Below are 18,392 nucleotides of genomic sequence, written 5' to 3'. Positions count from 1 at the left end.
GAGATGATCTGCATGATGGCTGCCATTGCACTTTGGGTTTTCTTCACCTCCTGGTGCATATTTAAGTGATTTTTAATATTGTACACTACGGGAACTTTGGATCATGCAAAATTTCATATGAATTATCAATGCCTTCTCACAGTATTTTTGGAGTTGTGGGCCAGGGGAAGAGCGAAGGGCAAGGAAACCAGGATTGGCATGTAAAACAAGCTTGTTTCTAATTTAAATTAAAAAAGAAAAAAAATAAAAAAGAAACAGGTCTTGCATTGTAATTCAGTATTTGGTGGATATGATCTAACTATATGTTTGTCAGTTATTTAATGAAATATCAGTTCTGGAAGATTCTTTTTCCCTGATATTTTGAAGAAATTTTTCTTGCTGGTTCTATCAAAATTATATAGCACTTGGGAACAAAAATGCATCCCAGCATCCCAGCAGTGGAAGCCAAGATGGAGAAAATTTCCACAGCTACCATGACCTTACCCTTGGTACTATGGTACACTGGGAGGAAAGTGACCCAGACACAGCAGAACAACAGCATGCTGAATGTCAGGAACTTGGCTTCATTGAATGTGTTAGGCAGATTCCTAGACAAGAAAGCGACAGTGAAGCTTGCCTGAGCCAGGCAGGCCAGGTATCCCAGGACACAGTAGAAGGCAGTGACAGAACCCTTACTGCACACAATGATGATGTGGCCATGCTCAGAGTGAGCATCAACATGAACAGAGGGAGGAGAAGTTCCCAAACAGACTGAACAGATAATAACTTGGATGAGAGTACAGATGGCAATGATGTAGTTAGGGGCCCCTGAAACCAGAAAGTATCTCACTCTTCTTCCAGGGGCTGTGACTTTGAAAGCCAGAAGCACAGTAACTGTTTTGGCCAGCACAGTGGAAACAGCCACAGTGAATACAACTCCAAATGTGATTTGCTGCAACATGCATGTAGCTGAGTTTGGATGGCCAATGAAGAGCAAGGGGCAGAGAAAACAAAAGAAGAGTGAGATGAGCAATATGTAACTGAGCTTCCTGTTATTGGCCTTCACAATGGGAGTGTCATGGTGCTTGACAAAGACTCCAAGAACCAGAGCTGTGAATGCAGAGAAGCACGAGGCCATTAAGGCAAGAGCCATCCCCAAAGGGTCTTCATAGCTCAGAAATATCACTGCTTTGGGAATGCACTGGTTCTGCTCTCTGTTGGCAAACTGGTCCTCTGGGCACTTCACACACTGATCCACATCTGAGGAAAGAGTAATGTATCATTAGTTCACCATCAATATTTTCTTGATGGGGCATTTCAATTGCATGCACAGAGGCAGCATTGCAGTGTCTGAATTTTGTTAATGAGGACCTTGCGTCATAGACATGCTTCCATTATTTAATGCTCATTGTCTGAATGGGGATCAAAAGAAAATAATTACTTTTCATTTATTTAGGTGTATTGATGCATTCATGTGACATGATATCAAGAAGCAGAGATTTTGTAGTTCATTCTGGGCCATTAATAAATGACTTGCCGAGAGTTGGTGGTGTACACCTTTAATCCCAGCACTCAGGAGGCAGAGGTAGATGGATTTCTGTAAGTTTGAGACCAGCCTGTTCTACAAGAGCTAGTTCCAGGACAGCCTCCAAAGCTACAGAGAAACCCTGTCTCAAAAAAAAAAACATAAAAAAGAAAGAAATGACTTATATTGGAGAATTCACAAAAGCTAAATTGATCAGCCATAGTTTTTCTGGGTGTTATTAAAATCTCAGATCCCATGGATTCTGTGCCTCCTGTGGTTTTCTGAATGCTGTCCCCATGAGATATGGAGACTTTGTCTTGTACTGGGACCAGACCTCTGATAAATTTTCTCTTTCAAATTTTCTGGCCAAAATATATTGAAATAAAAACACCTTTAAATAAAATCAATTTTTACATGAGTTTGTATATATTTGTAGATTTATATTTATATGAAAGTATCATAGGACTGATGAGCAAAGGGGTCAAGGCCAGGGTGGTGAAACCCACAGAAACAGCTGAACCAAACAAGGGGTTGCTCATAGACCCCATAATGATAGCTGGGAGACCAGCATAGGACTGTTCTAGAACCCCTGAACATGGTTGTTTGTGAGGAGACCTGGGCAATCTATGGGGATGCTGGTAGAACATCAGTATTTATCCTTAGATTGTGAATGGACTTTGGGAGCCCATTCCACATAGAAGGATACTCCCTGAGCCTAGACATGGGGGAGGTTGTAGGCCCTGTTCCAAATTATATGAAAGACTTTGAAGATCCCCCATGGAAAGCCTCACCCTTCCTGGGGAGCGGAAAGGTGATGGGGTAGGGAGTTTGGGGGACAGGGGAGCAGGGGAAGGAAGGGGAAATGGGATTAACATGTAAAACAAGCTCTATCTAATTTAAATAAAAAATAGGAACAAGCTATCACAGGATCAGATGAATTTGAAAATAAATGGGATTATATGGGATAAGTAGGAGGGTGAAAGTGATAGACGAATAATATTTGAGAAATGTAAAAATTAAAAAATCATAAATACAGCCTGAGTTTTTTCTTCTCCTGGCAGTAACTACAACAAACTACCAAACTTGCTCAGAAGAAGCTGTAGCCTATCAGTCAAAGGAGAAAACTGTGTAAATACCTAGTGCTAAAATGTCCCCACATCTTTATTCTGCTCCATTAGGTAACAGATAACACATTCTCCCTTCCCTAATTTCCATCTCTGTGACACTCAGACTCTGGCAATGTACAAATTGGTGAAGTAGAAACAGATGAACAGCATAAGGAAGATAACACAAATGCCCTTAAGAAATAGTGTTAACACGGAGTTTTGTATTAATAGTGCTATGTCTATAATTTGTGATGACCATGATAGTAAATGTAGGAAGCCATATTGCGATTGCTCTGAATTACAGGACGATGGCAAACAGCAGTTGTGAGCTTCCAATATTTTAAGGGGTTTCTGTAGAACAATTTTTATATGCACTTTTTTTATTTAGTTAATTTGTTTAATGGTCTGGGAATTTTGTTCAACTGTGAGAGAATGTACCGCTCTTGCAGAAGACCTGAATTCAGTTCTCCTTATAATGTCAGATATTCCACTACTGTGTGAAACTAAATACAGAGGCATTGGATGGCTGTCACCATCAGTCTCACATAGCTCCCAACCTCACAAACAGATATATAGTCAAAGTAATAATAAAGATATTTTGCTAGTTTTTCATAAATATGTATTATTCTTATGTGTTTTACATTTAAAAGTTAATGATACTTCGTTTAATCACTTTGGAATATACTTTAGTGAGACTGCAATGTGTTCCTACTACTACATGGGTCATGATGAGGATTTCAGGTCATCAGTGTTAGTGGCAAGGGTTTTAACCACTGAGCTATCTATCTCACTAGTCACAAATATCTCTTAAGGACTTTCAATTCATTATATAGGATAACAGGCAAAATTAGCAAAAAACTATCAGGTTACCATTTGAATTTAGCCACTTTTAAATGAATAATCATTTGATTAATATGGAAATATAAGTGATAATATTGTTTAAATAATTATTGCCAAGTTTGCTATATATTTAGTGGGTGGTGCACATGAAAATATTTAATATATTTTCCATATTATGTGTCAATATTTATCCCCACTCTCCTAAATTTTCAATCAAATAGAAGCTCGGATAATTGTTCTCTGGATATTTCATGTAGTTTTCTGTCTTTTCTTAACAGTTCCAGAAAACTGAAAATGTAATAGTTTTCTCCCTTAATCAACCATCCTGAGGACCTGAATTTGATTACCATCAACCATATTACACAGTATAGCAGATCCATTGTTCTGTTCATTGTGGGCACCTATGTATACATGGTATGCATAAAATTTTGTAGGTACACATGCCTGCATAAAGATTAAAATATTTATAAAGATTCAAGACACAAATCTGCATGTAACATTAGAGGAGATTAATCTATAGGAAAGACTGTGTAAAATTCTCTCTGCAAATTTATTATCAAAACTCTCTCTTTCAGAAAATGCCACCTGCCATGAATTTATAATGAGTCAAAACATGGATCAAGGCATGAACAATTTTAAACAGGGACATAGTTAATGATCACATTACAATAAAGCCTAACTGAGGCTTCAAATACTCACTTGTTTCATTCGATATTTCATTTTCTGGGCAGGGACTGCATTTAAAACAGCAGACTGCCATTCCCTCCTGCCAGAATTTTCTGAATCCAGGACCACAATCAGCACTGCACACAGAGGCCAGCATCTGAGGAAAATGAGACCTGAGGTGATATCAGAAGTTTTACATACTTCTTTCAAGCCCATATTATACAACATGTTTAGATATTAATGAGGTAATTTCAAATATACCAACTGCTTGAGCACATTACAAAAAGTACTGCTTTTAAAAGACACAGAAAAGCTGAAGTAAAAAGTTATCTGTCTCAGACTCTTCTGCCATCCTATCTGTGAAGCGTCTTATTAATTGCTAACGGGCAGTGTTGTCCCTAAGCAGGGATTTCTGATAAATGCAAGGAGAGCAAGACAATTAGCAGTTTGTTTGTTTGTTTGTTTAACCAATCTTATTATCTGTACATTTTGATTAAATAATAATGTCAGTAACATTCAATACTTATTGAAAATTGCTTGTCAATTATTGTCCTTTAATTTTTCATTTATATCCCATAATTTTCTAATAGCTGATATTCTGACTGATGCCCCAGTGCTGGCTATATGTTCCATTGACCTTTTGTATTTATCTTGCTTTATAATCTGAAGGAGCTCTTCCAGTTTTGCATGATTGGTTAAGCATTTTGTAATCGTTTTCATTGTTGAAATTTTTTCTTTCTCCTATAATTGCGGGTAATTTTGCTTGGTGTAGAAACCAGCGTAGATCGCATGTGTCTTTAATTGAAATATATATATATATATATACTCTCCTCCTCTAAGAGTATCCTCAGTAAAATCTGTTATCAAGACGGAGCCATTCTATCGCTAGGGCATCTCTCCTGCAGCCTTCAGATTTGATACTTTTTTACAAAAGTGATTTTTAATAAAATAATGCAAAAGCTCCTTCTTTTCTGATGGTGAATCTTTGCTATTTAAGGAACGATTGTAACTAGATGGGCACAAACCATACTGTATTTAGAAAATTACACCTACATTTTACTGGATATGATGTTGGGAAATATAGTTCGTCCTTCTCCTCTTGGTCCCACGGTTTGTAAATTTGATCTTTAATCATATTGCCTTGATTTCCTATGTTTCTTTTATTCTTTTTGAATTGTTTTTGTCAAAGTGTGAATTTTCTATTCTTGCTTATATTCTTTAAGTCTTCCATCCTGTCTTCAACTACTTGGTCAGAATTTTAACTGAGATTTTTATTTGAATTTTTTGTTTGCTTTTCCTTTATATAATTTAGTCTGAATTTTATTTACTTTGTACCTTTCTTGAAATCCGTTGTCACATTATCACTAAGTGTTTAATTGTATGCAAGTCTTCATGACATCATTGCTTCTCCGAGCAGTGATACATGTCCTCATTAACTTTCCTGAAACACTATTATAGTCATACTTTTAGTTCCTTTTTCAGTGGGACATGGAACATACTCTCCTTTAAGTCTATGATTGTAAGATTTGGATTCATGCTGTTTTGATATCTCCTGTATATTTGTTCATTGTTTGTTGCTGCCTTGTAATTTTCATTTCTGGGAGCAGACAATAGGTTGAATTGTCTTTAATCCCAAGGATTCTTCCAGTGGATGGTTTTGTAATGCTCAAGTAAGGTGTGGGTAGAATAAATATACAATTTCATTGCTGCCTTCTGAATAGATACGTGGCTCAGTAGATACACTTTCAGCTTATATGCTCTTTTTTCCTGAGAATGACCCTCCTAATACTCAGAGAAAAAAACAAAAACTCTGTTTCATAGTATTTAGGCAACCTGAGATACCAGTTCAGTTCATGCTTAAAGACTCTCCTGAAATTATAATTTATCAAGATCAACCTAATTTGTACTAAGAAGTTAGAATTGGATACATTAAAACAACCCACATCAGACTTAAAACATTACCCATGACTAATAATGGGGCATTTCAATCACAAATTTTGTCAAAACCAAGTTTCATTATTACCAATGCTCCAAATACAGAGAAGAAAACTAGACACTCAGTTATTACTTGGAATGAACTATGAAATGGTTAATGGTAGCAAGCAAGTTTTCTCTAGTGAGAAATTTCTGTTATAGTGTATGATTCAGAGATGGAGCTATGACTCAGGCTTCATTAATAATTCCTGCTTATGAATTGGACACACGTTTGATTTGTCAAATCCACTGTGTGGAGCTAAGCTTTCTCCAGTTCTCATAGACCCAGATAACTCTTCTGGCATCCATATGAACCACCCTTACAGGAGTGGCAAACATATATTAGGAAAACCACCCACACCCACAAAAAAGAAAAAGAAAGAAAAGAAAGATAATAACTCATATAATATATGGGTCATGAAAATATTAATTTATGGTTATAGGTGTTTACTATTTAGGAACTCTTTTTAAAAGGATTAAATAGATTAAATAATATAAATTCATGACTTCTGTATTTTTAATTTACTCCATCCTTACAAGAACCTAACTTTTCAATATGTGTGCCCAAGATTAAGCAGAAGGTAGGAAATCACTGTGTTGTAATCAGTATGGTACCAAGAGAATATTGCTCACTTTACTGGAAATAATATTAAATCATTTTTACAACTAGTTTTATATTCATATTTGAAACCAGAGAAGTATGTTCGGATATGATAAATATGCACTGTATGTAGTTGGAAACACCAAATGTATAATAAATTGTCATATCAAAAAGGAAAAAAGAAGAAACATAAAGGAGGAGGCAAGATATTGTTTCCTAATATGACAATTTCTTACATTAAGTTACACTGAAGCACAAATGGTCCCATTTGACATTGTTATTGCTGTGTAATGGAAATCAGTACAATTTGGTCAGACCCACTTGTTTATTTCCTGTGGCCCACTCTATCATGTCTTCATATACATGGAGTTGTTGACCATGTGGAAAATATGGGCTATACTTTCCTATCTTCACCTTAATTCCAAGACCATGTGGGAAACTCCAAATCTGGAAAATGTCATACTCTCCCCAGTGTTCTTCTTTTGGGTTCATATTCACTCTGTCCCCAACAGGATTAGTGAAGTAGGTCTTCTTCAGAAATGAGTTCAGCTGAAAGACAGGCAGGATCCTATAGTGCAGGAGCACGTCATTGAATCAAAAAACATTCTGATTTTATCTTAAAGGCAACATTATTGAAGGTACCCAGGGAAATATCTTGGTTAAATCAAATTGATAAATAAGATTATTATAATTTTCCTAGATTTTAGTTCCCACAGAGGAAACTACCTAACACAAACAAAGAAATATATGCAGACACCAACCAAAGATATTCAACTTACACCCACGCCCACACTCCCCCACACACATACAGAGAGAGGAAGAGTTAAAGAGAGGAGAGAGAGGCTCACATCCATACAGAAATTAATATAAAATACAGCTGTAAACTTATTTGCACACACATGCAAAGAAATGCCCTGGCATTCCTTCATACATGAGAAAAACACAAGCAGGCATATGCATCCAAACATGCCTACAGAAACATAGAAAACACGTATATTGGAACATACACATATACACAAATGCATATAGGAAAAAGAACACAGATAGAAGGGGAAAAGAGAAAGCCATTGACAAAGTAAAATTTGTTTTCACATCAAAAGAAAGATAGACAGACAGACACAAACACACACACACGAGAGAGAGAGAGAGAGAGAGAGAGAGAGAGAGAGAGAGAATACTACATATGTGGGTTAGCATATAGATGGAAAAGATAAAAATACACACATAGGCTAATGCAGAAACGTTCACTGCTATATATACACAGGAAAATATACACAGAGGAAAACACACATAGAGTAAGACACAGAAAATTTTACTCACATTTCCAGAGGAAGACCGACAGATACTCATAAAGCATATATGGGAACACATATACATACAGAGATACACAGAAAAGCACAAACATGCACACATATAGAGTGAGTAATATCCATTCACACACATAAATGCCCCTGTATGTACTGGGCATAATCACAGCACTGCTGTGTGTGTAATTACTCTCAGAATGCCAACTGAGGTCCCCAGACCTGAGAATGTGGGAAGAATCATTGGAGAAAACTTGGGAAAGTCATTTCCTACACTGATTACAGCATACTTCACACCTAATGTACAAAGACCTCATCTAATCAAGGAGATGATTCCTGAGAAAGGACTGGTAATATTTAGAGTATTAGAACAAGGTTCATGATAATCATATGCCCCATACAAATATCAGTGAATATCTTTGATGTATTTCATATTCTGCTCCATTGCCTTCCCCTTTGGAGATTTCTAACAAACTCAAGATTTACTTCCTCGGCACAAAAAAAAATGCTCAGATAATTTTTATTTCGGGAAATATTTCTCAGTTCACTGAGTTTGGACATCTGAAAGACTCCTAATGATATGACATTGATGACACCAAATATCATACAAGAAATACTACCTTTAAGTGGCTAGAACCAATTCTTTTCCCATTGTCCATTGGCTGAGTATCTAGTTGTTGAAGGTCCATCTCAGTCAGTGCATGGGCCAGAGCATACACAGCATTGTATATGTCATAAATGTCATCACTAAAGGCCATTTCAAAAGTCTGTACCACTAGCCAATCCACAGAGGCATTCCATGAGCAAATATTCAGTGTCTTACAGTTGGATATGGAGTGTTCACAGGTAAAGGTCAGCCACTCCAGCCTTGCAAGGTATTCATCTGTGTACTTGAGAGGGTTCATTTTCTGAACAAAGTTTTTAAAACCAGAAATCTCACCATGATGTCGTTCAAAAGCTAGAGTCATATGGAATGAATCAAGCGTAAAGTCGCCTTTACTTGTAGTCACTTCCCACTGTGAGGTGACGACCCATATTTTCTGCAAACCCCGGGATTCCCACATTTGAAAGCTGACAGCAAGAGTGCTGTCTGAGTCACCATAAATGATAACAACATTTGCGGATGATGTCTTGATTTGGTTATAATATACTTCAGCTCTAGACATGTATAATTGTATGTTGATTGGAATCATATTTACAAAGGCAAAGCAGATGGTATTTTTTTCCAACGCTTTTCTCAAATTTGAGAGAAATTGGGTGCCCTGATCATTGTCTGAGATGACCAGCCCTACCCAGTTCCAGCTGAAGTGAAGTATGACAGAGACCATGGCCAAGACAAGAGAAGTGTCTTTGGGGGCCATATGATACATGTAGGGAAACCGATCACGATCACTAAGGAGTGGATGGAAGGATCCATAGGTAAGCTGAACGACCTAGGATGCAGGGAGCACTATGAGGTACCATGCACTCCTAAGAACTTATAAACACATTTTTTTTAGCAAAGAGTTCTAGAAAACCTCCTTGCATAATCCTTAATTACTTCTTTCCTCATTTCTATTTCCTCAAGGAAATGTGCAATGTCCATCAGTCTCTGAATAGTACTCATAAAGTACATGGATTTATATAAATGTAAGGCTAGTCCACTACTGCCTCACATTTTAGTATCGGGGAATGGTACCAATGGAGACGGAATTTTTATCAATCCTAATATGAATATCTTACCTGATGGGGTTTGTAGAGGTCCAAGAATGCTCCAATTATAGTAGATATTTTCCAGTTTGGTCCTGTTAGCACCACATCACATGTGATGTCTTCCTTACAGTTGTAATTAGGAATAAAACCAGGATTTTGTTCCAAAATTTGACTGAGACTATACAATTGAGACACAGTCATACAAGTATCTGCTGAGAAATCAAACACTAAAGATTTATTTGGTAACAGATCTGGGTTCCTGTTGACCTCATCCATGGTAAAAGCCAAGGCCAGAGCATACTTGTAGTCCTCAGTTGGTGTTCTGTAAAAGAGTGCAGTGTTTACTATGGACAAAGATAAACAGGTGGTTGTTCATAGTCAATATAAGGAGTATCCTATACTGAACAGGATTCCCAAACTCCCTCAAATATTGAAACAAATATCTTGTGCTGTGGAGTTGTAAATTCCTAAGAACTTGTAACCTTGAAATCTTTAAAGTCAATGGGCTAGATCTCCAATAAATGAGATGTGCCATTGGCATCTTTCATAGGAAGCATTTCCCATCCCTGGTTTGTGAGTTTTTCCTCAGAAGGTAAAGACAAGGGCACAGGCTTTGACCAAACAGTAAATATGAGCATCTTCATATTGAAATTATTGAGTAATATAAAAATGCATATGATGCATTAGCTGAAGGGTTTATATTATTTCCTTATGAAAACTACTGAATTACCTTAGTCTGTCACAAATGGTAGATGGGAACACAAACACCTTTATGAGGCAACATATGGCTATCGACTTACAGGTCATGATAAATAGTGGACAAAATAGTTAGCACATCCCCTCATATTCTTCTTCATCTTGCTCTTCTTTTCTTTCAGATTTAACTGTTGCAACCAAAAGTCACTTTTAAGTATTTATTTTTAAAAAGTTGAAGCACAAAATGTATATGGTAAAAGATGCATATGTCTGCAAACATCTGTGTGTTTCACAGGACTAATGCTAATTTAGGCTACAAAAGAGGACATATCACATGATTTTGGAATGCAATTTCCTGTAATCCAGACTGGCCCCAAATGCACAAGCATATACCTGCTCTTGGTCCTGAGCGCACATATTAAATGCATGTATGCCACTGCATGCATTGCATTTCATGCTTACACAGGTATGTCATATATTCATCCTGGGTACATCTTACCCACGTATTTTTTCTAGTACATAAGATCTTCGGACTACATTTGCAGTTCCATTCACACAATATTAACATCCTACGGGGATTTGTGATGTCATTACTACATGTTTGTAAAATAAAAGAATGTAAAGTGTAAAAGGTTTGGGAATGTTTAATTGTTTTGTAATAAATATTAGCAAGGAGTCAGTTGAAAAAGAACATTTGTGTGTTGTATTTATGTTTATGGGAAGAACAATCACTCGTGTTTTTTTTCCTAGACATTACATAAAACCTGACTAATATATGTCAAATGCATTCCTTTATTCTGAATGATTTACTCTTATTTAGATTGAATCTACTTTCCATATCTCTGTGTATAAAAAGACACAGTTTAAAATATTCCTTATCGCCAAACAGAAAATTTATCAATGATATTTTCGGTAAAAGGAAAGGAAATTTGAGACTATAACTTGTGTAACTGAAACTCTAAGTTCAGGACACTAAAATTAAGAAACATCTGTGACTTGAGATGTCATATTTGCCTATAGAACTAAAGCACTGTGTTTTAAAACAACTAACAGCATTCTACAAAATTATCACTTGTATAGTGCTTATATTGGTAAAATATGCATCTATAACTAGTAAAATTACTGAAAGAAAACTTAAGACATACGTGTGATATAAGTGTCTGAGAATAAACTTAGACAATAAAGAGATAGAAAACATAATTCTTAAATAACTGCAAAGATGAGCTAGAAGTTAACTCCTCTATCCCAGCTCTCAAGTTCTGCCAACTGTCATATGCCACAGCCATCACTGAGGCAAGTGGCAAGGGAAGTAACCAGTCATCACTATTAGTTGTAGCCTTGCTTTTCAAAGAATACAAACATATCATTTATAATCCATATATTCCTTTCTTTCTGAAAAGGGAGAGAGGGGAACTAGACTTTGCAATATTTAAAAGCCAGGGGTTGTTCATGTATATAAGTAAAGTATGGAGAAACAGAAACAAATATGGAGTTCACAGTAGACAGGTCTCCTACATTCATTCTCGAGCCAGCTTATGAAGGCAGAGTGATCTCATTCAAGGAATTTGAGAGAGCAAATTAATATCTATGTGTAATCTCTCTGCACCTCTGTGTGGCAGAAACATTTGTGGTCCTTGAACATCACACACTGATGAAATGACCATCAGCAGATTCTAAGGCAATTTATTTGCAAGCATTTTGAATGAAATTCATTGAAAATTTATGGGGTTTATTTTGATGAGACAATACTGGCTACCGTCAATAGGAGGACCCTTTGTGATGTATCATGGTAGAGACTGCTTCCGTTACTCCACTTCTAGCCTAGTAAGTGGGAGTCTAACTGGATGAAAAAAGAATACACACTGGATAACCCAAAAGTGGTAAAATAGCAAAGACTCTCTAAAAGAACTTGGGGTTATTTTTGCCGTGGAGGTTGAGAAAACAGGACAGAACACTCAAGACCCAACATAAAATATTCATGATGACATTTACATGGAAAATAAAACACTTACTGAATATTCAAAATTTGGTTGAAATACTCTTTCTCCAGTGACCACTGTACTGTTGTGGGGAAGAAGATACAACCCGTCTCCAAGTCTCCATCCTTGTCTTCATTCTGCTTCATTTTCCAAAAACACCTGGGATGAGTGATTCTGACCATGAGAAGTGGAATGTTCAAGAGCAACAAGAGGGAAATAAAAATAAACATCTCAGTCTTGTGCTACACCTGGGCAGCATGAAGTGTGAAGTGTCATATAGAAAAGCCCATTAAGTGGCACCCACTTATTCTTACCTACTTTCATTTCTTGGGCAAATGAGAGGCTATTTTCAAATCCATGATCCCTATTTCTCCCAAGTGTTTTTTCACCCCTGGAGAAACATTACACACTTTATTTCATGGGGCTCTGCATCTGAGTTCCACAGTTCATGTGAAAAACATGAGTTGATACGTACATATGGGGATAATTCAGTCTCTTGGTCCATGACATCACTAATGTTTGTGTATACAGGGCCACTGGGAAGATGACACTTTAGAAACTTTGGTCTCAAAACTACCTGGATTTTTGTGAACACCATTAAAAATGATGTCAGTGGATTCACTCATATGAACCACAGTGAATCCACAAATTAATGTTTTAAGTAGGACACACAAAGTCAAATTTCAGGTGTACACACTGGGCATTGCATCACAAAGTCCATGACAGGGTAAATAAGCCTAATTTGTTACACATCTGAGATCCACAGAGTAGGCACAGTGTTGCCTATGTTACACCAGTGACAGACAGTCACTGAATATCCAACCAAAACCTATGCTTCTGTAGTCTGGAGAACCAAATAATCAGGTCAAATCACAAAATTTCCTGAGTCTTCTTGCATCCAAAACTCTCTACCTCTTCACAGAATCACAGTTCATTTACATGTTAAATGTTGATTTTTAAAATATACATCAATATCAAGAGAAAAAATCAGATCTTTGTGCATTATTTAAAATACTGCATAAGACCTATCATTACTCCTCCTAATCAATCATTATTAATGAGAAGATAAACTGCAATATTGAGTTCCAAACCAGGATCTCCTTCTCTGATCCTCAGAATTCACAAACACCTTGTGATGACCAATTTCTTCTACATCATCTTTGATTTCCTACATTGTTTTCTCATTTCCATTCCAGTAGTGGCTTGAAGAATTCTTGTGCTGGGTGTCTTAAAGCAAAACATAAGTTTGAAGTGACCCTGGGATCAATGTGTAAACTCTAATGGCATTACCCCAGTCAACTATGCTTGGTTGCATTCTATCTAGAGTCAGAATTGTCAGTGGGAGAGCATACTGATGATATTTTCTTTTTTATTTTAATTAAAAAGAAAATTATTTTACATATCAACCCCAGGTCCCTCTCCCTCCCTTCCTCCCCTGCCCCCCAACTAACACCCTACCTATCCCATACCCTTTCTGCTCCCCAGGGAAGGTGAGGCCTTCCACAGGGGTTCTTCAAAGTCTGTCACATTCTTTGGGATAGGACCTAGGCCAACCCCCATGTGTCTAGGCTCAGGAAGTATCCCTCCATGTGGGATGGGCTCCCAAAGTCCATTCCTATCCTAGGGATAAGTACTGACCCACTACAAGAGGCCCCATAGATTTCCAAAGTCTCCTCACTGACACCCACATTCAGGAGTGCTGGGTCAGTCCCATGCTGGTGTCCCAGCTATCACTCTGGGGACCAAAATCTCTCCCTTGTTCAGGTCACCTATTTCTGTGGGTTTCACCAGCCTGATATGGACCCCTTTGCTCATCAGTCCGCCTTCTCTGCAACTGATTTCAGTTCAGTTCAAGGTTTATCTGTGGGTGTCTGCTTCTACTTCCACCAGCTGCTGGATGAAGGCTATACAATGGCATATGATAATATTTTCTTATGTATTTTTCCTCCCACTGACTTTATGTGGTACCCCATCACCAATTCTGTTAAGACTCTTCATTGCTCAAATAATATCTGCCTTTCTTTGTGTAAAATATGTGTATGTGACACTCAGACACAGAAAACAGACCAAGAAAAAGTCAGACACACTATTGCTTCTAGATTCAGTGAAAATTCTTAATTTCCCATATCTGACTCCCGAAATTATCATGATTGGTTCCTATTACAGCCCCTATTTCTGCTATTGAAATAATTTAAATCTTCCAGGCTAAGGGCAACTCTATTTTGTTTATATAAATCAGCAAGCCTTTTTTTATGACTTCTAACATATGCAATAGAAACCTTGACACAGTAAGCTTCTTATATTTATAAAGCATATCCTTCTTTTGGCTGGGAAAGTTTTATTCTATAATTTTGTTGAATATATTTTCTTTGCCTTTCAGTTGGTATTCTTCTACTGCTTCTGTTCTTATTATTCTTGGTTTTGGTCTTTTCAGGATGTCCCATATTTCCTGGCCATTTTGTATTATGACACTGTTTAATGGTTTCATTGGTGAATGAATATATCTCATCTATTGTAACTTTAACAACTGAGATTCTTTCTTTCATCTTGTATATTCTGTTGGACATGCTCGCAGCTACAGTTCCTGTTTGTTTACTCAGTTTTTCTGTTTCCATAATCCCCTCCATTTGTGTTTTATTTATTGCTTCCATTTCAATTCTTATGTCTTCAATTTGTGTGTTTGTGTTTTCATGGATTTCTTTAAAGGATTTATGATTTCTTCCAATTATTTGTTTGACATTCCCTCTGTTTAAGTGAACTCTTCTTTTCTTCTTTAAAGGCGTCCTTATTTAATTTTCTTCTGATTCTTCTTCATTGAGATTTTGTGGAAATGCCATATTGCTGATTGCATTGTTGAATATATCCTTTCATTGAAATCTACACATCTCTTATTCCCTATAATGTATGCAGTGTCTTTGGTTCTTGATATGATCCTCTTAGTCCTCTCTCTCAGCTTTTATTGCGGAGTAGATGTCTGTGCCCAAGGGGTTACTCAGAGTCCTCACTCTCAGTACACTCTGCACAGTGTATGCCTATGTTCCGGTGGACCACTAAGTTCTTGGGGAATGGGTAAGATAGGGTCAGAGTGTGCCTTTTAGTTTACCTGTTCTGGTGTGGGGTAATTAATGTAGCCTGTCTGCAGGAGTCTTGCATGCTGACCTGCAAGTGTGGCTGTGGTAGGTTGGAGCCTGTGTGGTACAGATGGAAGGCTGGTCACTCAACTCTCAGTCCTTTCTGTGCAGTAGATGTCTATGTTCCAGGTAGCCTTGAGGTTGTCATGGAAAGCCAGGATTGGGAAATGAGTGAAATTTGTAGGTTACAGAGTCTCACGAGGGATGCTGGTTTAGCCTGCCAACAGGAGTCTTTCCTGCATGCCTACTAGTGTTGTTGAATGGGTGGTGGAAAGGTAGGGAGTTTTATGTAGGACCTGGCACTATCGGCTAATGGACCGGATTGGGAGCTGGTAACTCAGCAATTTATTAGCCAATTGGAGTCATGCATATTTATAGTGCAGAAAGATTTTTACAAAGCACATCATAGACTAAAACAGGATACCAACAAGATTAGAAACAACAGAAAGCCCACAGACATCTGGAATGTAAACAATTCTCAACTGAAGTGCTACTAGGTCAAGACAGGAATAAATAAAAACATTAAAGACTCCCAGAGCACAGCTCCAGATGAGGGCAGAGTCTGAAAATAAGTAGATGCAATGGAAGGGACAGGAAAAATCAGACACAAAATACATCTTAGTTTTGTTTTGTGAGAGATGGACAGAGAAGAAGCACATTCCTGTTGGTGACACAGGTCCCAGTAGGGAAAGTAATGAGTAGGCTCTGAATGGAATGAGCCAGGCCATGGTGGTTGGGAGAATTTTACAGCCTGACTCACTATCTCAAGAGTGCTTCTTTATTTATATAGAAATTAACAAATATGAATACATTCTTGTTGTTCCAAAACATAGTTCATATCATTTTTTGGTTTTGGACATGAGTTTTACTTCCTCTTGCTCATCCTTTAGTTATCATTTAAATCTATGGCAGAACTGAGTTATCATATCCAATCATTTTCTCTTAAGTTCTGGCATTTTGTAATTCCTTGGTCATATGACATTTCAGTGACTCTGCATGCACTAGCATTGTAAGGAAGACAGGTAGTGACATCTCATTCTTTCATCATTTTTCTACTCCATAATTTGTTAATCGAACAAGCATCTGTGTAGTGCAGTGGTAACTTCAGCATATTGTGAGAAGAGGCTTGCAGCCTGAACTGTGGCCAACTCCTCTAGCCCACTGCATCCTGTTGACCATTTTGAATTTACATGGTTTTGAAGATATTGTGTCTACGTAGGTATAGGAATGTGTCTTTCACTCATAAATAAACCTCTGGATTTTTTTATGTTTATCACACACTCTAATGCTTAAGGAAGACCTTCGTGTAGATAAGGATCTCTCCCCTAAAATTGGGAGGGGGTTGTAGCATCCTGAGTACTTTCCTGGAGAATCTTACAAACAATACTGTGAGAATGCATAGATAATTCATATGAAATTTCCCATCAATCCAAATTTCCAGAAGTGTACACTTATTAAAAGTCACCCAAATGTGCAACAGGTGAAGAAAACCAAATATTCCATGGCAGCCATCATACATCCCAGCTTTGGTGGATCTTTGTCAAGGAACTGTGCTTGTTTTATGAACTCTTCCATTCCCACTAGATATGGCTGTGACAAAATACTTTCCAGAATTCAAGGAAAATGAACACACAGCATACAGAACGTATGAGACACAATGAAATTGGTACTAAGAGGAAGGTTCATAGTACTAAGTGCACCACTCCACCACGGGTTGGAGAGATCTCTTCCTAGCAGCTTAACAGAACACCTGAAGATTCTAAAATGAAAATAATCATCCCAAAGATCAGTGGAAAACAATAAATAATCAAATTGTGAGTTGAAATAAATAATATAGAAACAAAGAGAAAAGTACAGTAATCAAGGAAACAAAGAGCTGGCTCTTGGAGACAATCAACAATTTAAACATATCCTGCAAACTAACTAAAAGGTGGTACAAGAAAATCCATCCTAGCCAGGCATTGGTGGTGCATGCCTTTAATCCCAGCACTCGGGAGGCAGAGGCAGGTGGATCGCTGTGAGTTCGAGGCCAGCCTGGTCTCCAGAGCGAATGCCAGAATAGGCTCCAAAGCTACACAGAGAAACCCTGTCTCGAAAAACAAACATACAAACAAAATCCATCCTAACAAAATAAGATACAAAAATGAGGACAAAACAACAGACACCTAGAGAATACAGGGAAGTTTAGAACGCTCTTAAACCTGTCCTCCACCTAATTAGAAAATATAAAACAAAGGGATAGTTTCCTCAACACATACCACTGAGAAAAGTTAAATCAAGATCAGATAATTTAAATTGACCTATAGAAGCAGTAGTGAAATAGAAACACTCATTATGAATACCCTCCCACCCAAATCCCAGCCTAGAAGTTTTCAACACAGAATTCAATCAGACTTTCAAAGAAGAATTAAAGCCACAGATCATTAGATAATTCCACAAAATAGAAACAGAAAGACAATGATCAAGTCATCTCATGAAGTTAGATTTACCCTGAAACCCTAACCATATAAAGATGAATCAAAGTAAGTGAAACTCAGACTTATTTCCTTTATGAACATAGATGAAAAAATACTCAAACATTGAACCCAAGGACAAATGAACAAGATCATCCCCCATAATCAAGGAAGCCCCATCCCAATGATTCAGGGATTGTGCAAGATATGAAAATTAGTCAAGATAATCCACCATAAATACTAAATAAAACAAAATAAACCATATGGTAGTCTCATTAAGTGCTGAAAAAGTCTTTGACAAAATCCAACATCCCTTGAAGGTGAAATTAGGGATATAAGGGCCATTCCTCAACACAAAAAAAGCTATTTACTGACAGCTGTAGCCAAAATCAAATCAAATGTAGAGAATTACAAAGCAATTCTACTAAAATCAAAAATAAGAGAAA

At 37.2% G+C, this 18,392-nt stretch overlaps 2 pseudogenes; one reads left to right on the top strand and one right to left on the bottom strand.

Moving 5' to 3' along the window:
* Nucleotides 1–309: 309 nt before the first annotated feature.
* Nucleotides 310–12,592, bottom strand: LOC113837859 (annotated as a pseudogene).
* Nucleotides 12,593–18,005: 5,413 nt separating this feature from the next.
* LOC113838135 overlaps nucleotides 18,006–18,392 on the top strand; it is a 5,942-nt pseudogene continuing 5,555 nt past the window's right edge.

The sequence above is a fragment of the Cricetulus griseus genome, chromosome 9 (genome assembly GCF_003668045.3).
Source record: "Cricetulus griseus strain 17A/GY chromosome 9, alternate assembly CriGri-PICRH-1.0, whole genome shotgun sequence".
Lineage (NCBI taxonomy): Eukaryota > Metazoa > Chordata > Mammalia > Rodentia > Cricetidae > Cricetulus > Cricetulus griseus.
This window is presented reverse-complemented; position numbering and strand designations above follow the sequence as displayed.